This window comes from Notamacropus eugenii, chromosome 2 (genome assembly GCF_028372415.1).
Source record: "Notamacropus eugenii isolate mMacEug1 chromosome 2, mMacEug1.pri_v2, whole genome shotgun sequence".
Classification (NCBI taxonomy): Eukaryota; Metazoa; Chordata; class Mammalia; order Diprotodontia; family Macropodidae; genus Notamacropus; species Notamacropus eugenii.
In genome coordinates this window covers 352,595,641-352,617,641 of record NC_092873.1, presented here as the reverse complement: position 1 = coordinate 352,617,641, position 22,001 = coordinate 352,595,641, and the positions used below count along the sequence as shown (strand labels likewise).

The window sequence follows — 22,001 nt, the reverse complement described above, 5'->3', positions numbered from 1 at the left end:
ATTGTGAGAATACTAGATGACTGGGAAAGGTGGGGATATAAAGGGCAACTGGAAACAAACTCGGTCTATCTCATCGTGCCTTTTGCCTGAAGATAGCCCAGCTACTGCACTCTAGGAATTGAGCATCTGAGGGCATGTTTACCAGATCCCTGGATGCTGAACTAAAAAATGTGAGCTTCCTCTAGACGGGAAGCTAGGCATTATATTTAATTAAAGTTGTATGGTGACTAAGACTATGGAAAACAAAGAAGGAAGGAAGGAAGGAAGGAAGGAAGGAAGGAAGGAAGGAAGGAAGGAAGGAAGGAAGGAAGGAAGGAAGACTGGGTACTGTGTCAAAAGGGAAGATATAGCAATCCAAAAGTACATTCATCCAGAAATGTTTTCTCCCTCCTGCTCTGTCTTTCCTTGGGGGAAGAGTCCTGTAGTTTTGGAGCTGCTGGAAGAAAAGTTGGAAGGTCTCCAAAGGCAGTCAGCAGGGAGACATCACTATAGCTGGGGGTCTCTCAGTGTTCCTTTTGGGCCCCTCCAGTTCAGTTACATTTCCCTTCCCAGCTTACTTTGGAACCTACCCACTTGAAATAGGAGTCCTCCAGAGCAGGGCAGCTTTGAATTGCATCCTGATCAAGAGGGGGTCTCTGCCCACTCCTTGACCTCAGAAATAGAATCCACCTGAAAGGAGAGCTGAAGCAGACAGGAAATAAAGGGATGCTCCCTGATCCCAGAATCTTGCAGGCATTGTGGTGCCTCTAAAAAGGGAAGAAGTACTGATAGAGAGGTGGGGGTTGGGAAGGGGGTAAGATTTTTCACACCTTTGATCCTGGGATCATCCTGCTCAGCTGAGTGGAATACCAAACAAGGGCGTCTCAGAGCTCACACTTCACCTCAGCCACGCAATCGACAGGAGAAGCAGCCAGCGAGACCGACAGACTGTCACTGGCAAAATGAACTGTCACCTCCCATTTTTCAGAGGCATGGCGGGATGAATTGCAGCCTTGAACCGTGTGGCCCACTGCTGATTGAGTTCCGCTGTCTTAGAACCCCAGCAAACAAGGCGAGTTCATTTCAGACTGACGTCCCACCGCTTATCAATTTAAGAGCCAGTAAAATTAACCACTTCAGAGCTGATTCTCTTCCCCAATCCCCATTCCCTGTCACTTTCCTCTTCTCCTCCTGGGATGCTGTTTTTGGAAAGGTCACCAAATAAATCTCTCTGGGCCTTACCGATATAATGTGAGGTTCAGAGAGAAGTTTTGGGGAAAAGGAGCTGTCCCAAACTGTTGTGAGCATCAAAAAATGCCTGCTGGGCCTTAATCCAATTCAACAAGTTAAGCACCTGCTAGTAGCCTAATGTTCTGTCCGGTGCTAGGCATTCAAAGGCAAAACTGTAAACAATCCCTGCCTGCAAAGAGCTTACCTTCTACTGGGAGAAAGCCACACACAGAGAAGTCAATAGAAATATATTCGAAATCAACAAAGTAATTTTGTTGGAGAGAAAGTCCTGACAGTTTGAGGGATCAGGAAGGCCTTATGGGGGAATTAGCACTCAAGCTAAGACTTGGATGGAGCCCTTTGTCCATATTAGAGGAGGTGAAAACTACATCCTGATTTTATTCCTTATTCATTTAGCAACTTCTGTTCCATGGAGAATAGATGAGATGTATAGGTGGGTATGGCAGAGGGTAGAGCTACTTCTGATGATGGTACCTGAGCATCTGATGGAGGGTCCTGAACTCAGTGGATACGTTGAAGACCCTCAAGGGAAGATGGTATTGCCATGGATAGAGCTCTGGGCCTGAAGTCAAGAAGACCTGTGTTCAGATATGGCCTCAGACACTTATTAGGTGTGGCACTGAACCCTGTTGGCCTCAGTTTCCTCAGCTGTAAAATGGTTATAATAATAGTACTTACTTTGCAGGATTGTTGTGAGGATCAAATTAAATAATATTTGCAACAATAAAAAAATGTTTCACACAGTGTCAGGGACAAAATAGGTGTCCTATAAATGCTTATTTTCATTTTTCACACTGAAGATTCAGGGAGGAAAGTGAGATATAAGCAAGAAAGACTAGGATGGCTAGTGCTAAAATGGTATCTTTATCACCATTGATTGGGTCCCCAGGCTGGGTCTGGTGCTGTCCCAAAAGAGACAAACTTCACAGAAGCACCACCTGGTCTCTTGGGGAGTTCTGTAGTTTTGCCACGGGAGAAGATCCATCTTTTTGGAGCAGAAGGAGAAAATATTCACCGCATCATTTTCTAAATATAAAGGGAAATGTCAAAATCCCACCAACATTCCAGCTCACCAAGTCCTATCCATGGTGTCCTCAGAAATCCAAAGAATCATAAGAGTTTAGAATTGGAAGAGATCTCAAAGATGTTCTAGAACAGAGGTTCTTAACCTGGGGAAGGATCCATGAACTTGACTTTTTAAAAATATATTTGGGGGCAACTAAGTGGCTCAGTGAATAGAATACTGGCCTTGGTGTTAACAATACCTGAGTTCAAATGTGACTTCAGACACTAGCTATATGATCATAGGCAAGTCACTTAATATATATGTATATATATATACACATATGTATGCATATGTATATGCATATATACACACATACATATACATGTATGTATGTAACTGTGTGTATGTATATATTTTTTATTTCAATATCATTGGTTTCCTTTGTAATCTTGTGTGCATTTTACTTTATACATTTAAGAAACATTCTGGGAAAGGGTCCGTAGGTTTCCCCACACTAACAATGGGACCCATGACACACACAAAAAGGCTAAGAACCACTGATCTAGTCCAACCTTCTCATTTTACAGATGAGGAAACTGAAGCCCAGAGGTTGTGACTTGCCCAAAGCTCTTCCTAGGATTATAGGGCTTAGAATTTAAAGGGACCTTGAAGATAATTTAATCCAGACCCCTTCATTTCACATTTTACTGAGGTCCAGAGAGGTTAAGTGTCTTTCCCACAGTAACACGCATGGTATGGGATAAATGTTTGGGGAGTTGTGGAAGTAAGTAGTATTCCTGGGATGCCAACCTGCACTGGAATCTGACTCTGGCTCTGATATTCTTTCTAATATATCCTGCTGCCTCCTGAGACTTTTGCCATTTCTTATATTGGGGGCACACCTTTGATGTCCCCTTTCTTTTCAAAGGAGAGTGATATTTTGTTTCAGCTAACACAATTGAGCTGTTCCGTAAGACACTCTCTACCACTGCTGGGGAGCCACAGAAAGGCAGCTCTGATTCCAGAAAGGGACCATCCCCTCCCTACCAGTAGCATTGGTTCCAGTAGAAAGCAGTTCGAAAAGGTTCTGGAGCACTGCTCCAGCCCAGGAAGCCTTTGTTGTCTTTCTGAGTATTTTTTGTGTGGATGATGCTCATGTCTTGACTAATGTCCACTGACAGGTCAAATGGCTCAAACTATTAGATTAGAATGTATTAACACCCCTTTAATCCTGACAGTTGGTCAGTTTGGGGTGTGCTCTTTAGGGGTTCTTGACAGATCAAAATTGTGTAGATTCACAGGTTGCCTTTTTTTAAAATAAAAAATAACTCCCATACATAACATGTAATCCAGGACAACAAAGACAGAAATAGAGGTCCTATACACATCAAAATATTTAAAGTAGCTCTTAACAATTAGTCTCAAAATACAAAAGGGTAACAATTAGAAGACATTGCACAATAAGAAACAAATGCTTGCACCATATACCACAATAAGCTCAAAATGGATACATGATCTGAATATATAATTCACACCATATAAAATTATATGGGACCCAGATTGAATACTTTTCATTGCAACAACTAGTTCTTAACCAAACAAGGAACTGAGAGATCACAAAATATGATAATTTTGATTAAATGAATTTGAAGAGCTTTTTCAAGAAAATAAATGGAACTAGGATAAGGAAGGAGAGTCTTGATTAAGGGAAAAAGCTTTATATCAAATATCTCTGATAAAGATCCAATATTCAAAATACACAAGGAATTAGAACAAGGTGGTGTAGTGCATAGAGTGCTGGGTCTGGAGTCAGGAAGACTCATTTTCCTAAGTTCAACTCTGGCCTCAGACGCTAACAGTGTGGTCCTGGACAAGTTACTTAACCCTGTTTGCCTCTGTTTCTTCATCTGTAAAATGAACTTCAGGAGGAAATGGCAAAGCACTTCCATATCTTTGCTAAGAAAACCCCAAACACTGTCACAGAGAGTCGGGCATGACTGAAGTGACTCAAAAACAACAGAAAACCAAGAGCTATGCCCCAATGAAAAAATGGTCAAGTTATATGAACAAATAATTCTCAAAAGAAGATTCACAGACTCTTAGCAACTATATGAAAGATCTCTCCAGATCACTATTAATAAGAAAAATACACATCAAAAGCAACCTTGAGGTTTCACTTTGTATCCAACACATTGGTAAATATGAAAAAAGATAGGGCTAGTTGATGTTAGACTGCAGAAGGACAGACACATTAATATATTGTTGACATAGCTGTTCAGCCATGCTAGAGAGCGATTTGGAATTATCTAAAAAAAAATGTCCACACCCCAGATTTAATTCTGAGCTCTCATACATGATATGTAATCCAGGCAGTCAAAGACAAAAAGGTCCCATATACATCAAAATATTTTAAGTAGCAACAAAACACTAGAAATAAAGTAGCTGCCTATTGGTTGGAAAACAGCTAAATAAATTGTCTCTGAGTGTGATGTAAATATAATTGTATTGTAAGTAGTGATGACTATTGAAACAATTCAAAGAAGCTTTGGGGCACTTAGGTGATGCAGTGGATAGACCATTGGGCCTAGAGTAAGGAAAATCTGTGTTCAAATCCAACCCCAGACACTAACTGTGTGACCCTGGACAAGTCACTTAAATATGTTTGCCTCAGTTTCCTCATCTGTAAAATGAGCTGGAAAATAAAATGGCAAACCAATCTAGTATTTTGCCAAGAAAACCCCAAATGGGATCACAAAGAGTTGGACTTGACTGAAAAACTGCTGACCCACAACACGAGAAAATACAAACTAATGTAGTGTTAATGTAAACCAGAAAATATTATGCACAATCATTAAAGCAACATAAATGGAGAATCAGAACAACCAAACTGAATACTATGTTAACGTCATAGCTTGGTTCAAGAAACAAGTTAAGAAAATGTGTTTCCTTTTCCTCGCTGCCAAGGTGGTGGACTGTGGGAACAGAATATTGCATATACTGTTAGGCATGGTTGATGTGTTGGTGGGTTTTGCTGAACTTTTTTTTTCTTTCTTTTAAAGTCTTTGCTATGGTCCTTCCATCCCTTCCCTGCAATGGCAGACTCTCTTCAGCAGTGACACTTTTTATGTTCCAGATGATGGGCTCACCATGCAGTACTCTTCAACTGTGGAGATGGGCTCATGTACAATGACTTCCTCATCCTCCAGGGCAATATAGACTTCACAGCAGACCAAGTAGACTTAACTTCAGCACTTTCCAAAAAGATAAACCTCAAGACCCCATTGTTTCATCCCCAATGGACATAGTCACTGAGGCTGAGATGGCCACAGCCACAGCACTGATAGGAGGTGTTGGCTTTATCCATCACAACTGCACCTCAGAATTCCAGGCCAATGAAGTACACAAAGTGAAGAAATATGAGCAGGGCTTCCTCACTGACCCTGTGGTCCTGAGCCCCAAAGATCGAGTCAGACATGTGTTTGAAGCCAAGGCAAGGCATGGCTTTTGTGGAATCCCAATCACAGACAATGGCAAGATAGGCGCTGCCTAGTAGGCATCATCTCCTCTCATGACATCGACTTTCTCAAGGAGGAGGAACATGACTGTTTCCTGGGCAAGATCATGACCAGGCAGAAGGATCTAGTGGTGGCTCCTGCAGGAGTCACACTAAAAAAAAGCCAATGAAATGGAGTAGAGTGGAGCAGTAAAGAGAATCTACCTATTGCGAATGAGGATGATGAGATAGCAGCCATCACTGCCCACACAGAACTGAAGAAGAATTGGGACTATCCCCTGGCATCCAAAGGCACCAAGAAGCAACTTTTGTATAGGGCAGCCATCAGTACCCATGAGGATGGCAAATATGGGCTTGACTTGCTGGCCCCGACCAGTGTCGATGTGGTCATGGTGGACTCTTCCCAAGGAAACTCCATTTTCCAAATTAACATGATCAAATACCTCAAGGAGAAATATAATAACCTTCAGGTTATCAGTGTCAATGTGGTAACAGCTGCACAGGGAAAAAACCTCATTGATGCTGGAGTGGATGCCCTGAGGGTTGGCATGAGCAGTAGTTCCATCTGCATCACACAGGAGGTGCTGGCATGTAGGCAGCCTTGGGCGACAGCTATATGCAAGGTTTCAGAATATGCACAGCGTTTTGGTGTCTCAGTCATTGCAGATAGTGGCATCCAAAATGTGGGTCACATTGCCAAAGCTCTTGCCCTTGGAGCTTCCACAGTGATGATGGGCTCTCTGTTAGCAGCCACCACAGAGGCCCCCAGCGAGTACTTCTTCTCTGATGGCATCCAGTTAAAGAAATGCCAGGGCGTGGGCTCCCTGGATGCCATGGACAAGAACCTAGGCAGCCAGATCTTTTACTTCGGTGAAGCAGACGAAATCAAAGTGGCTCAGGGGATGTCTGGGGCCATGCAGGACAAAGAGTCCATCCATAAGTTTATCTCCTACTTGATTGCTGACATCCAGCACTCCTGCCAAGATATCAGTGCCAAGAGTCTAACACAAGTCAGAGCCATGATGTACTCAGGGGAGCAGAAATTTGAGAAGAGGATGTCATCTGCTCAGATGGAAGAAGGTATCCATGGACTCCATTCATATGAGAAGCGGCTCTTCTGAGAAGTGGCCTTGTTTGCTTTTACTGCCTCACTTTTCCTTCTCTATGTTTTTCAATAAAAAGCTGGATATAGTGAAAAAAAATCTTTGTTACGATTGAAGATGTACAGGAGAGGAGGAGAATATAGTCTGAAATGAAGGTGTATAAAAGCAAAATATGCCAATAAAAATAAGATTTTTAAAAAAGAAAAGCTAATTGTTGAAAACAAAAATGAAATCTATTCATAATTGTGAATTAAGGATGTGTTTGAATAGATGTGTTTTGAGGAAAGAGAAAGCAGAATTAGAAAAACAGTGGGCAACTGGATAATTTCAAAGGCAATAGGAAGGTATGTTACCTCTGATTTTACTTTGTAATAGTTCCACACACCGCCCCCCTCCTTTTATTGGGTCCCTTATTGTCCAGATTCAAAGAAGTTCCCTTATCCAAAGTTGGCCTTGGTAAACATTTTCAAATCCACCAAATATAGAGACAGACTCATAGAATATGAGATCCATGCCTCAACCTCCTTTCCTAGCCTTCTCCACAGCATTCCACACCATGCTACTCCACAGTGTCCATCATCCTCACCTCCTCCATATCGGAACCTCATACTCCATCTCAAAAGCCATCTTAGGTTCTAATGGGTGAACTTTCTTGCCTGGATCTAGGCTTCTACCTCACATCCCATCAATTTCACCCTACCTCCAATTCATACAACTTCTCCTCTCATTCTCTTCTAAACTCTTTATATGCTGGATTTCTACCTCCTCACTCAGTTGAACCTGCTCCCTCCAAAGTTACCAATGACCTCTTAGCTGTCAAACCTAATGACCTTTTTTTCCTAATCTTCATCCTTCCTGCTCTCTGCAATCTTTGATGCTATCAACCATCATCTCCATTCTGGATATTCTTCTTCTCTCTTGGTTGTCCACTTACCTATCTGGCTGCTCTTTCTCAGTCTCCTTGCTTAGATACTCATTCACTTCATATGGCTATTCCTCAGTATTCTGTTTGCGGCCCTTTTCTCTGTCTACACTTTCTTGGCAACCTCATCAGCTCCCAGCAATCTGTCATTTCTATTTCTATTACTTCTAGATTTATATTTTTGGCCCCCATGTCTTTCCTGAATTCTAGTGCCCTCATAAAAGATATCCAGTTGGACATGGTCAGTAACCAGTTGGTGGCTTAGGAATAAAATCTTAAACTTAACTAAATTCCAACTGAAATCTTAAATTCCACATATATAAAACAGAATTTCAGATAGAGCACTGGAACTGGAGTCAGAAAGACAGATCCCAATCCACATCATTTACTAGCCTTGTGACCTGGGTAAGTCACTTGACTTCTCTCTACTTCAATTTTCTTATCTATAAAATCTAAATCTTATCTATAAAATAAGGGTTATAATGATATACAACAATGTTGTTAAATCAAATGAGGCAATATATGTAAAATGTGTTGCTAAAAAAAAAGGTTATTGCTATCCCTTCCCTCACTCTCCTCTCTTCCTCAATTAACTATTTCTGTTAAAGTACATCACCATCTGTTTTTACAACTTGCGAGTGGCCCTCACCTCTCCCTCCCTCCCCACATACACAGTTTCCAAGTCTCTAATTCCGCATACAGATTCTCCTCAATACAGTTTGTCCCCATTCTCCCCTCTCCTCACTTCCTGGTCCAAACTTTCATCGCTCATCACCTATACGTAGCAATAACCTCCTAATTGACCTCTTTGCCTCCAGCCTCTCTCCTCTCCAATTCCTTCTCTGACAGATTGATATTCCTAAAGCATAGGTTAGACCATGTCTTTCTCCTTGCTCAGAAAGTCCAGTGGCAATCTCTAGTACAAAATACAAATTGCCTTGTTTGGTAGTTAAAACCCCTTACTGTGTGTAACTGTATGTTACTCTCGTTCAATATTCATGCCTTGACATCAACTGTCTCCCATACCAGGAATGCTCTCTCCCTCCGTGGTTCACATTTGTGGAATCCCTAGCTTCCTTTATGGCTCTGCTCAAGTTCCAACTCCTATATGAAATCTATACTGGTGCTCCCAGGGGCAGCTAGGTGGTGCAGTGGATAGAGCACCAGTGCAGGAGTCAGGAGGACCTGAGTTCAAATTTCACCTCAGACACTTGACACTCACTAGCTGTGTGACCTTGGGCAAGTCACTTAACCCTAATTGCCTCATCCTGGGTCATCTCCAGTCATCCTGATGAATATTTGGTCACTGGATTCAGATGGCTCTGGAGGAGAAGTGAAGCTAGTGACCTGCACAGACTTCCCTCACTCAAAACAAAGTCAAGTGCAAGTTATGTCATTATTTCTCTGATGGCATGGTCTTCTTCAGCAACGAAGGATGAACACACACACACACACACACACACACACACACACACACACTCTGGTGCTCCTTATCCCCCCCCAGTTGCTATTGCCCCCCAACTTCTGAAATTACTTTGCATTTACTTTATATCTATCTTATATTTCATTATCTCAATGTGTTATCCTCCCTTCCCTACTTCCGTTCCCTGTAAAATATAAACTCATTGAAGGCAGGGATTGTTTTATTTCTGACTTTGTAACTCCAATATTTAGCACACCACCTGGCACTCAGCAGATCCCTACTCATTACTTGTTGAATAAATGAAGGCAGTGTGGTACAGTTAAAAGAGTACGAACTCTGGTGGCTGAGGACCTGGATTTAAATTTTGCCTCTGGCACCTACTTACCTATAGGACCTAAAGCAGGCCACTTGACTTTCCTGATTCATCACCTATAAAATGAGAAGCTGACACTAAATGAGCACAAGAGCTGAAGAGCAAATTAGTGAATGGGTGCCCTTGGGTAAGTCATTCACTCTCATCTGTGAAATGGGGATAATAATATCTGAATGACTTGTCTCACAGCTTGGTTGGTAGGATCAAAAGAGATAATGGATGTGAAATGCTTTGCAAATCTTAAAACAGTATATAAAATTCTATTCATTATAGGGAATGGTTCTCTGAAAAGGAGCATTGAGGAAGGAAGAAGGATACTACTAGTTGAATTATGGTACTGTAAAAAAATAAAGAAATTAATACAAGCTTATTTAAAAACATTATATAAATGGTAGATACCAGCATCTAGCAGCCCACCGTGCATATCAAGCATTTAATAAATACTTATTGAATAGTAACCAAATAATAACCAAAATGAGTGACTCATATCTTTGTATTTGTACAAATATAATGTGGTAGAGTAATCCTATGGCAGGTTGCATGAGAGGGGTGGATTTTAATATGTTAGCCTTTCAGAGTCTCTTAAATCATACCATGAGTGGTCAGTCCACAAAGCCACAGAACTGACTCTCTCTTCCATATCCGACTCAGTAAGTATAGACACCAATGTTCCTGAGACTTAGAACATGTAGGTGCATGGAGACAAGCTCTGAGGTCACGTACCCTTTCCACCCTATCTAGCAAAAATCAATCGCTAAGCATTTATTAAGCACCTATTATGTGCCAGGTTCTGGGGAATAAAACTACGAAGAATAAAATAATCCCCATTGACAGTGAGCTTACATTCTAACAAGGAAGATGGTCCCATATATATAATAAACATAAAATGTATAAGTACCAATATATGCAAAGTAGTTGAATATGAGATAGGTTGGGAGACAGATCTGGGGAGAGATGGGGGAGAAGATGAACAGACTCATCAAAGGGATGATATTATTACTGTCATTCTCCATGAAGACTTTTGGATTCCACCTTGACCCTATACCCATACTGAGACTCCTATCCAACAAAATTCCTAAGAACTCAGACTCCATTTTGTGTATCAAAAGATAAGAAAGCAAAGAAAGCTTTGAGAAAGCATAGACTAATGGACTGAATGCTTTACTTGGAGTCAGAAAGATCTGGGTGTGAATCCTGGACCTAGATACATACTAGCTATATAATCCTAGGTAAGTCTCTTCCCTTTTTTTCAACCTCAGTTTCTTCATCTGTAAAAACAATGAAATCACAGATCTAGTCTCTATCCCTATAATTATGCCCAGAGTCACACAGCTAATAAGTATCTGAGACTAGAATTGAATTCAGGACTTCCCAACTTCAGGCCCAGCGCTATCCACTGTGCCGCCTAGCTAAGAAGTCTCACAAATCATAAACAAGAGGAAGAATGATGAAAGAGATTGGGGAGGAGCACTATGTAGACTATCCTTGAGTTACCTTAAGTGTCCATTATGAGAAAGGACCATGTGCCAGATATGCTGAGATCTGTTGCTGTAGCAAGATAGGATCAGGAATGTCTCACAGGGAAACTGATGCTAACCTATAAACTCTCCAGTCTTAGCACTGGTTGTGTCCTGTTCCTGCAAGGTTGAGAAACCAAGAGGAACTAAATGAGAAATGTATTTATTTGCATTCTCAAGAGACATTCATCCCAAGCAGTCATGTGGCATGGATGCCAAATGTGTGGCTGCTTAACTCAGGGCCCTTGATTTATTCTCCTATCCTTTTTACATTAAAAGCCTATCGATGTTTATTTCATATGTCAAGTATAGTTGTTCTGTGAGAGAATAAACTGACTGAAAGTTCAATCCCCGGATTGAATCTGCTGCTAAAAAACAGTATTTGAAGCAGATAGGTGGCGTGGTGGATAGAGCGGGAGGACCTGTATTCAAATCTTACTAGCTGTGCGACCCTGGGCAAGTCATTTAACCCCTATTGCCTCAAAAAAACCCAAACAAAATAATACTAGACCTGCTCTTTCCCATGGCATGCAGGGTGAAGAAGTTGTTCATTTATGACTTGAACACCTTGCCATAAAATGGGGAAGAAGAAGGCCCTCTTTCTCCTCCCCTTAAGCTTTGTGATCCTGAGATCAGGTATGTCCTTTTCATTTCTACACACAGGTGGTGGAACCCCAGACTCTGGAGTTCCATTCAGGATTCTAGGCTGGATGTTGCTGCCAGCCTAGCAAGAAAACCTAAAGAAAACAGGGTTCTGGGATGAAAACCCAAGGGAACTTGAATTTGGAACTATATTTTATATGAATCAAATAAGTCTGTGAACCTAATCTCCTTCCCTTCTCCACGCTAAGTGGCACAGTGGATTGAGTACTGGGCTAGAGTCAGGAAGATTCGTTTTCTTGAGTCAAAATCTGACCTCAGACAATTCCTAGCTGTGGAAGCCTGGGCAAGTCACTGGGACCTACTTGCCTCAGTTTCCTCATCTGTAAAATAATCTCGTAAAGGAGATGGCAAATCACCCCAGTATCTTTGCCAAGAAAACCCCAAATGGAGTCAAAAAAGGGTCAGACACAACTGTACAATAACAACAACAAATCCCACCCCAGGTGTTGGAAGGAATGTTCATATATTTATTCTTGCTCTACCTTTCAAGTAAATATTCCTTTTAAAAGCTAAATGATAATAATTGAATAATTGAAGTAGCTAGGCATCCCAGTCATGTGGGAGCCTGTGCTACCTAGGTGGGTAAAAACAATCTGCTATTGGCATTTTAAAAGCAAGTGTATTGATATTCAATTTGACAGTTACACAATTATAAATAATGTATTTTTATTTCCTATTCCATGACAAACGAAACAGTCACCCCTAGACAAGAAGGTAAATTGTGTCCTCTGGCTAATATGAATGAAGTCCATTATCAACTGGGCAAAGACATTTCAATTTGCCTTTAAATGCCGTTTACAGATCCCTAGGATTAATAGTGAAAATAGACTTTATGAAGGCCCTGTGTTAGTAAAGTAACATTGATCTAAAGACCAGAAACCTATCAGGAAAGAAAGGAAGCCTTTCCCTGGTTTCTGTGGGAGAATATAAATGACTGGGTAATTTCAGTGACTGAGTGAAAGAAGCAATCTCCCCTCCCTGACTTCAGAGGGCACACTTCTGCATCAAAAGAGCTGCCAGGGAGAATCAGCCTGAATGTCAATGAAGATATTCTCACAGTAATAGGCTGGGATTTCAGGGGAAGGTTTAGGCTCATACCCAGTCAGGCACTCAGGATCTCTTTCATGCCCTGACTTCAAGACTAGGTTTGGACATAGGTGGAGTAGACAATAACGTTTAGATATGATTTCAAAGACACCAGAAAGGCCAAGACATCCCCCAAAATCCTCTTACTTTCTCTCACATTTATTCATGACTAAAATGTCTTGTTTGGAGTTTTATCCCTTTGACTGAAGCTTAGATCTTCAGTTGCAGTGCAAACCCACATGGGAGAAGTAATACATTCAGCTATTATCAGTTCTGTGTGTTGGTATAAATGAAGGAGCTAAGTGTTCTCATATAAGGAGATAGAATATGAAGTCACTGGGAACCTGGAATGAGGAGAGCTGCAGAGGCTATATGAGGTCATTGATGGGCTGAGGTACCCAGCAACAAGCAGGTAGTTGAGATCACAGGGACAAATCTTAAGTTTTACCCACTTCCAATTTTTTTCCTAGAGGTAATCCATGCCCTTCTCATAATTCCTGCAGATAAATGACTCAGAAGTAAAGCTACCTGGGGTTCTATTCTCAGCTCTGCTACTAATGATTAAATATGACCTTATAAAGGATCCAGTCTATTGGGTCAGGCCTGATAAAAATTACAGAATTTAGAACTAAGAGAGGCCTCAGAAATTGTCCCCTCATCTTCACAGATGTGGAAACTGAGGCAAGAAAGATAAAAAGAATCTTGTCAAAAGTCATGCAGATATTAAGTAGCTGAGCTGGATCTCGAACCCACATCTTCTGAAACCATATCAGATGTTCTTTTTATTGAACCACACTCTTTCACTGGACCTCAGTTAATTTTCAGGATAATTTTTTCTGCTTACTAAGCTTTTCCTGATGGCCAAACTGCAACTCAAGATAGCAAGTTCTTATGGGTAAAGAAGGGGGGAATATCATGAAACCTCAAACACAAGAGGAATCCTACCCAATACACAGACAGATAACTCCCCAAAGTTCTCTGAAAGCAAATGTCTTCTTTCCTTCAAGACATCAGGCAAGTTATTTCTCTCTGGGTCTATTTGCTCCTCCATAAAATGAGTGTATTGAACTAGATAATCTTGAAGTTTCTAACTGGAGTTTGAAAATTGCCTCAGACACTTTGCTTCCAGTCAAGTCCCTTAACCTGCTTGTGCCTTGGTTTCCTCATCTGTAAAAGAGGGATAACAATAGCACCTACTTAACTGGACTGTTGTGAGAAGCGAATGAAATAACATGGAAAGTGCTTTGCAAGCTTTAAATCATCATGTAAAGTCTGGTTATTATTCCAACCCTCTTTATCAATCATAGAAGAGACATAATGGGGTAGTTAATAGAAAGTTGGCCTCCAAATCAGACATGGGTTCAATTCCTACTTCTGACATATGGTGACTCTGTATCCTTTGGCAAGTCACTTAATCTCTTATTGCCCCAGACAACTCTGTGAAACTGTCAATTCCAGAGCAGTTGCCCATCTACATTGGTTTTGAAATGATTGAGGGAGGTGCTTCATCAGAAATTCACTGAATTATTGAAATCATAGGTCTAGACTTAAGAAGAAGAAAAAAAGATGGACACCTAATTGTTCTTGTGGTGTTTTGGTACATCTGATCCAAAGATAGCAGCTGGAGTAAGTTGTGGAAAAGGGGAAAAGATGGTAAGAGAACTGAGCAGGCATCAGAGTCCAATATAGCCTGGCCATCTGGTAGCCAGGAGATCAAGACAAGGATCAGTGGGTCTGTGGTTTGTTGAAGCGAAGACCATGTCGAAGGTCAGGGGCTAGGAGGTCAGGAAGATAAGGTAAAATAATCATATCTCAAAGACCAAGAGTCAGATACTCAGTCAGATACCATCATTAGGGCTATGCTTCAAACAGATCAAATAAAAAAAAAGATTCTTACAGGCAAAAATACTGATAGCAACTCTGTTTGTGGTGGAAAAGAATTGGGAACTAAGGGAAGTGACCATCCATTGGGGAATAGTTAAACAAATTATAGCTCATGAACGTAATGGAATAATAATGCCCCATAAGAAATGACAAATAGGACCGGTTCAGAGAAATCTGGGAAAACTTGTATGAACTGATGCAAAGTAAAATGAGCAGAACCAGGAGGATAGCTTATGAAATAACAACAGCAATGAAAGGAAAAACAACTTTGTAAGACTTAATAACTTTGGTTAATTATGTGACCAGCCACAGTTCCAGAGGACTAATAATGAAACACAGGGTCTGCCAGATAGGCAGATGATGAATGCAGTGTGCAAAATGATTCATGTACTTTCACAAGTAGACAGTGTGGGAATTGGTTTTGTATTTTTGACCATGCATACTTACAAAGATTTTGGAGGGGTTTTCTTCAGTTTATAGGGGGAGGAAGATGGAAGGTGGTGTAGCTATAGGAATACCCCCTCAAAAAAAGAAAAAGAAATGAAGATCATTGAGCCATTTCTTCGTAAATACCCAGAATAGAACAGAAGGATGGCCATAAGGAAACAGACAACCAGGGCATTTTAAAAGCTCCATGTCAAATTTATTATGTACTTAAATGCAAGCTGTACATAATAGATATGGCATTTTATGTACAATCTTTTTATGCTCTACTCTGTATATGAAAATGCTCATTTTATTTCATGCTTGTTAAGTTTATAATAAAATCAAATCAGAATCAAGATTAGACAATTCAACTGCCTTATATTACAGTTAAGGAAACTAAGGTAGAGAGATTCTTTTTCCAGTTCTAAGTAAAATTGTATAGAAGTCAAAGATTGTTTTCTTTCTTATTCCTTTCTGTATCCTCCTCAGCTCTTTGGTTCCCACCTCCCTGCCAATCCCTTACTCTGTTCCTTGGTGACCAGGGCCTTCTACTATGACACCATCACCCTGAGCAATACCTGACATCCTGGATCTTTCTTGGTCCTCACATTGCCATCAAAATTTATCTTTTTCATTCCTTTCATTTGCCTTCCAGATGAGGGGTTAAGTTAAATTAGCTAATCTGAAAAATCAAATCCAGTTTAAATGATAGTGATTGGTAATAGCTTTATAGATTTACACTTTAACAAAGGCTTTCAATGCCTTAACTAAAGGGAGGCAGAATGGTCTGTGAAAAGAGAATTGCCCCACTCCTCACCATTCTGTTTACTCTGCAGGCATCTTCATTAACCTCCCCAAGTCCCTCCTGCAATAATTTTGGATTTTGTTCTGGGTCCCTAAGCTCCAACAGGTAAATGTTTGCTTTATCTTTCCATAAACTAGACCTCTGCTACAGTTTCTTCATCATGTTCCTGCCTTGACCTACTCCTCTTCATCAGCATCCCTATATATGTTGTCCTAGTTTACTTTAGCACAATGCCTACCGCATAATTCTTAATTAATGCTCTATCAATCTAGCTATCCATCTATTCATCTATCTATCTATTCTAGTCATAAGATTTCAGTTATAATCCAGATTCTACATTAGCTGTGGAATCTTGGCTACTAATACCTCTCTGGGCTTCAGTTTTTCAAGGAAAAAAATCTGACTATAGATTATGGAGAGGGTCTCCAACAAAAGGCCATGGGAGTCATAGGGATCAAAGATCTAGAATGAACCTTAGAGGCCATTTAGGCCAAACTACTCATTTTACAGATGTAGACTTTTACCTACCAGCTGATTTCAAGACATCACCAAGTAGATTTCCAAGAGGGTTTCCATTGGCCCCTAGTCCTCTATCTGAAATACTAAAATTCCCAACAGGGGCAGGAGTGAAGGAAAGCTCCATTGAGACACTTTACCTCTTCCATGTCTTCTGGGACAACAAAATTAACCCAACTTTACAAAAAATAATCCTATGCTAGATAACTATAATTGTTGTGAAGAAAATGTTGAATAAACCATCCAGTTCAACATTAAGATGAGCTATAAAGGTCCTTTCAGTTCTAAAATTCTGTAAGTCTATGGGTACATGTATGAACAACATGAGGATTTTAGGGGCCGATGAGTGTCTTGGGTGAGAGGAGGCAGAGTTATAACCAGGGAACCCAGGAAAAGAAATTTAGAGGGCACTAATAGCTAAAGGAGTATTCCCATCCCAGCTCCTCCCTTTCCCAATCCCACTCTTAATAATAGGTTCATCCTGGGATCACTTTCTACCTCCAGGGCTATGCCCCTTCATTCCCTTCACTCTTGGTGTCCAGTTCTTCAGCACTGTAGAAACCTAACAGCATCCTAGGATCTCAGGGTCTCTCCCTTTCCCCCAATAGTTCCCACCACTATTGCCCACTTACTTGCTCCAGATGGCAAAAGGACTAGTTATGGCTCTGGGACTGGGATCAGCAAAGAAAGGAAAGGAAAGGAAAGGAAAGGAAAGGAAAGGAAAGGAAAGGAAAGGAAAGGAAAGGAAAGGAAAGGAAAGGAAAGGAAAGGAAAGGAAAGGAAAGGAAAGGAAAGGAAAGGAAAGGAAAGGAAAGGAAAGGAGAGGAAAGGAAAGGAAAGGAGAGGAAAGGAAAGGAAAAGAAAGGAAAAGAAAAGAAAGCAGTAATGACAATTCTACTGAGGCAAATGGTGACAAGGTCAATGCAAAGTTGAGGTCCTGTGAAGGAGATCCATCCCAGAAAGCTCATCTGGAGCATAAAATTCCAAGCAGAGATGACTCAGAATTTGTTCATCAGGGAGCAAATCAGGTCAGGATGCAACAAACAAAGGAGTCAGAAGCTAGCCAGAATGTTTTCTTAGCAGGATTGGTAAGGTCTAAGCAGGTCAGCTTTGCTTTAAATCTTACCACGTACTCCCTGATTTTCTACATCTTCCTCCCTTTCCTCCTCCTTCTGCATGGGCCGTGCCTCAGAACTGCTTACAAGTGGGTGCATCCAGGTGAGTGGAGCAGATATTTTGGGACAAAGGGACAGTTCTGACCTTCAGAATGATACGACAAAGAAGCCTACCCATTCCACTTGCCCATAAGGTATCCAGCTCTACATTTGGGAAAACTGGAATAAGAGCAGCATATAGAATGTCTAGTATAATATAGTAGAAAGATTTGTCAGAGTCAAAAGATCTGGGTTTGAATCCTAGCTTACTAGCTGCACGATTTTAGGCAAGTCCCTTCCCCTTTCTGGGTCTCAGTTTCCTTCAACTATATAATGAGGAAGTTGGATTGAATTACCTCAAAGGTCGTTTCTGTAAGCAGGATGGTTTCAGAAAAACCTGGGAAGACTTATATGAACTGATGCAAAATGAAGTGACCAGAACCAGTAGAGCATTGTACACAGTATCAGCAATATTGTACAATGATCGACTGTGAATGACTTTGCTATTCTCACCACACAATGATCTCAGACCATTCCAAAAGACTCATGACGAAAAATGCTATTCGCCTCCAGAGAAAGAGTAACTGATAGAGTCTGAATGCAGATTGAAGCATACTTTTTTTTACTTCATTTTTCTTTTTGGTCTGTATTTTCTTTCAAAATGTGACTAATGTAGAAATACGTTTTGCATGTTGCCCATGTATAACCTATAGCAAACTGCTTACGATCTCAGGGAAGGGAGAATGGCGGGACAGAAAGAATTTGGAACACAAGTTTTAAAAAAAATGTTAAAAATTGTTTTTACATGTTATTGGAAAAAATGAAATATATTTTTAAAAGTTCATTTCTGCCTCTAAGTCAGTGATTCCACTTGAAGGCCTAATGACAAGCACAATCTATCTGGTTATATGATGAAAAGAGAGGGAAAGGGCCCTGGTCCTGGTTATGTGACACAGGGAAAGTGAGAGAGGGGATGCTTGGTGGGCATGATGTCATCTTTCCCTGCTGTGGGGAAACTGTCAACTCGAGGACTGTTGTCAGTTTTGAGGGGACAGCATGCTGACACTTAGGCAAGGCATGTGTATGATTGATCCTTAAGACCCATCCTGCAATTTAGAAAAAAAAAAATCGGGTGTGCATATAAATGCCTTTCTAATTCTTGATGCTGCATGGCCCCTGGAAGGAATCTCCGAGATTAAATTAAGCTGTTAACCCTCTAGGCTCTCCTGTCGTTTATTGTTAAGGAATTAATAGGAATGTGGGAATGCAGATGGCCTGGCTGTCAACTCTAAGAGGCGATTTTTCTGATCTTTGAGGACGTTTCCAGCATCTTTCATTAAGCACTCATGTACCAATTTGTCATTTTAACTGGGCAGGAAAGAAACTCCCACTGAACTCTTTAGCTCAGGTGCTAGAAGTTAAATTTTTCAGCACAAAGCCTTGCTTAGTTACTTCCTCCTGCATGACTCACAGCGGATTGGATGATTCTGATCACTTGAGGGACAATGGGACCACGACTATTCCAGGAGGAAACCTCAAGACTAAAATTGTTATTCCATTAGGTACAGAATCACTGGAGATCTCTAGAGATCCCAAGAGGATCAGTGATGGAAAAGCAATCTAATTTTCTTCTCTTCCTCAAAACTGACAGGAACCCACTCCTTAGTATTGGGAAGTACCACCTAGAAGGGGGGAAGACAGGCTCACAGCTTAGCCACCATAGCTCATCTGGTTTAGAGTTAGAAAGGCCCTCCGCCTGGGTCATCCCATCCAGCCCCTTCATTTTACATAGGAGAAAGCGGAGTCCCAGTGATAGTAATGCATTTCCTCCAACTCCTATCAAATTGGTCAATCAGTAATCAACTTAGTTGTGCCAGGCAGCATTATAGGATCTGGGGATACAAAGTCAAAAGCAGGAAGTTTATGTTCTAATGAAGGAGTCAACACACACATTTATAAGTATATACAATGTAACCTCGGGAGAGAAGGCACCAGCATCTGGGAGGAGCAAGAAAGGTCTCGAGAAGAAAATGGTACTTGAGAGAATCTTAAAGGAAATTGAGGGATTCCAAGGGGCAGGGATGAGGAGGCAGTGCATTCTGGGCATGGGAGAAAGTATCAATCAGCATTTAAGTGTTACTATGTGCCAGGCACCATGGGGAGCACTGGGGAGTCAAAGAAAGGCAAAAGACAGTGTCTGTCCTCAAGGAGCTCACAGTCCAGTGAGGAGGATAAAATGCAAGCTACCAAGTACAAGGCTAGTATAGCCCCGTGAGAGAGGTAGTTGAGAAATCTGGTAGCTAAAGTTCCCTCCCTTTCTCTTTTGCCCTCTCCCACTAGCAATAGTATGGATGGAATTATAGGCTTGATTTAAGACAGACAGTTATGAGGGCTAACCCAAAATGGAATGAGCTGCTTTCAGAAGGATGGGCTCCTTGTCACTGGAGATCTTTAACCAGATGCTGGAAGTGGCCTTTAATCCAACTGCCTTGTTTTATAAATAAGGTAACTGAGGCCCAAAAAGTCTAAGTAATTTGCCTAAGATGGCACTGGTACTAAATTATCTGAGCTGGAATCTGATTGATGGTAATACAAGATGAACAATGACAACCCTTCTAATTCTGAAATTCTAATGATGGGATTTTCTGGGAGGCTTTGGCCATGATTTTTTAATCTTTCTGGTCCTCAGTTACTCTTGGTTGGGGAGGCAAGAAAAGTTTTGTATGCTAATGGTAATCATGAATGTAGTTGTTGTGTTCGGTTGTTTTAGTCTTGTCCGACAGTTTATGACCCAGTTTGGAGTTTTCTCAGCAAAGATCTTAGAGTGATTTGCCATTTCCTTCTCCAGCTCATTTTACAGATGAGGAACAGAAGCAAACAGGGTTAAGTGACTTGCCCAGGGTCACACAGTTAGTGAGTGTCTGAGGCTAGATTTGAGCTCAAGAAAATCAATCTTTCTGACTTCAGGCCCAGCACTCTATCCACTGAACTACCTAGTTGCCCCCCAATCACGAATAGTTGGGGCTTGCCCTACCCCTAACCAGGATAGGTTACAGTCCGCATGAAGACTTTTCTCCCTGTTTATCTCTTTAACCAGTCAATTCAACAAGTTTACATTAAGCACTTACTGTGTACAAAGCACTGGATGTTGGAGATACAAAGAGGAAATAAAACATAATAACCCTTGCTACCAGAAATTTATAACATAGTAAGACACGCAAATAATCACAGTCTGTACAATTTTGATAATCAGATGATAAGAGTTTATTAAGCATTTACTCTGTGTTAGAAATTGTGCTAAGCACTGGGGATACAAAGAAACGCAAAAATTGTCCTTGTCTTCAAGGAGCTTCTATTCTAATGGGGAAACAACAAGCGAAGAAATACCAATATATAGACGGTATACAGAATAAATAGAAAATAGAGAGGAGAAGGCACTAGCAGCTGAAGGAACCAGGAGAAGGCTCTCTCCTGCAGAGTGATTTGGAGCCCTTTTAAAAAAATTAAAATATGTTTTGTTAATCCATTTTGCCTTTATATCATATTCAGTTTTTTGAGTGAAAAAGGCAAACATTTCTTTCTCTCCAAAAGAAGTCCTCCCTTCTAATAAAAACCACTCCAATATATTTGCGGAAAGAACTTCCCCTGCCCCCTACCCCCTGCAAAAAAAAGGAGTCAGGAAGAGTGAACGTAACTGAAAATGACTCAGCAACATGATGTGTAAAGCACTGCAATAGGTACTGGGGATACAGCAACAGTATGAAAATAGCCCCTGCCTTCAAGGGGTTTATATTGTGCTGAGGGATGTAATAGATAGAGAATTACATAGAGGAGGAAAGACAAAGCACTAAACACTGTGGGAATCCGGAGGGGCTTCTCATAGGAGATAATACATGAACTGAGCCTTGAAGGAAGCTAGAAATTTGGGGAAAAGAAGGAAGGAAGGCCCAGGGGCAGACCCAGAAAACAATCCAGATGGAATGTCCAGTTTGGGAACTAGCAAGGAGGCCATTAATAGAAATTAAAAGAGAGGAGGAGAAAACGGCTGGGAGGATGGGGCAGTGCCAAAATGATCAGCTTTTCCAGGCTTCTGGGGCATTTTGGTGCTATCAGCATGGCTACTAGTTAGTGGACAGAATGAGAAGTAGACATTGTGGACCCACTGAGGGGATAAAGTTGGTGACTGAGCTTCTTGGAAGGAAGAAAGAGAAAGAGAGAGAGAGACAGAGGTTTGACACTTCAGAAGGGATTGCATGGAGTGAAAGACTTTGGAAGCTGCAGATGGACATAGAGGAAGCTGGCTCCTTAACATGTTCCAGATTTTCAACTTACCTCCCTGAAAACTTCAAAGAGAATTTCCCCTTGGGTGAGAGAAGGAT

The 22,001-nt window shown here is 41.0% G+C and overlaps 1 pseudogene; it reads left to right on the top strand.

Annotated features, from left to right (window-relative positions):
• The first annotated feature begins 979 nt into the window (after nucleotides 1-979).
• LOC140523052 (inosine-5'-monophosphate dehydrogenase 2 pseudogene) lies at nucleotides 980-6,871 on the top strand (annotated as a pseudogene).
• The last annotated feature ends 15,130 nt before the right edge of the window (nucleotides 6,872-22,001 follow it).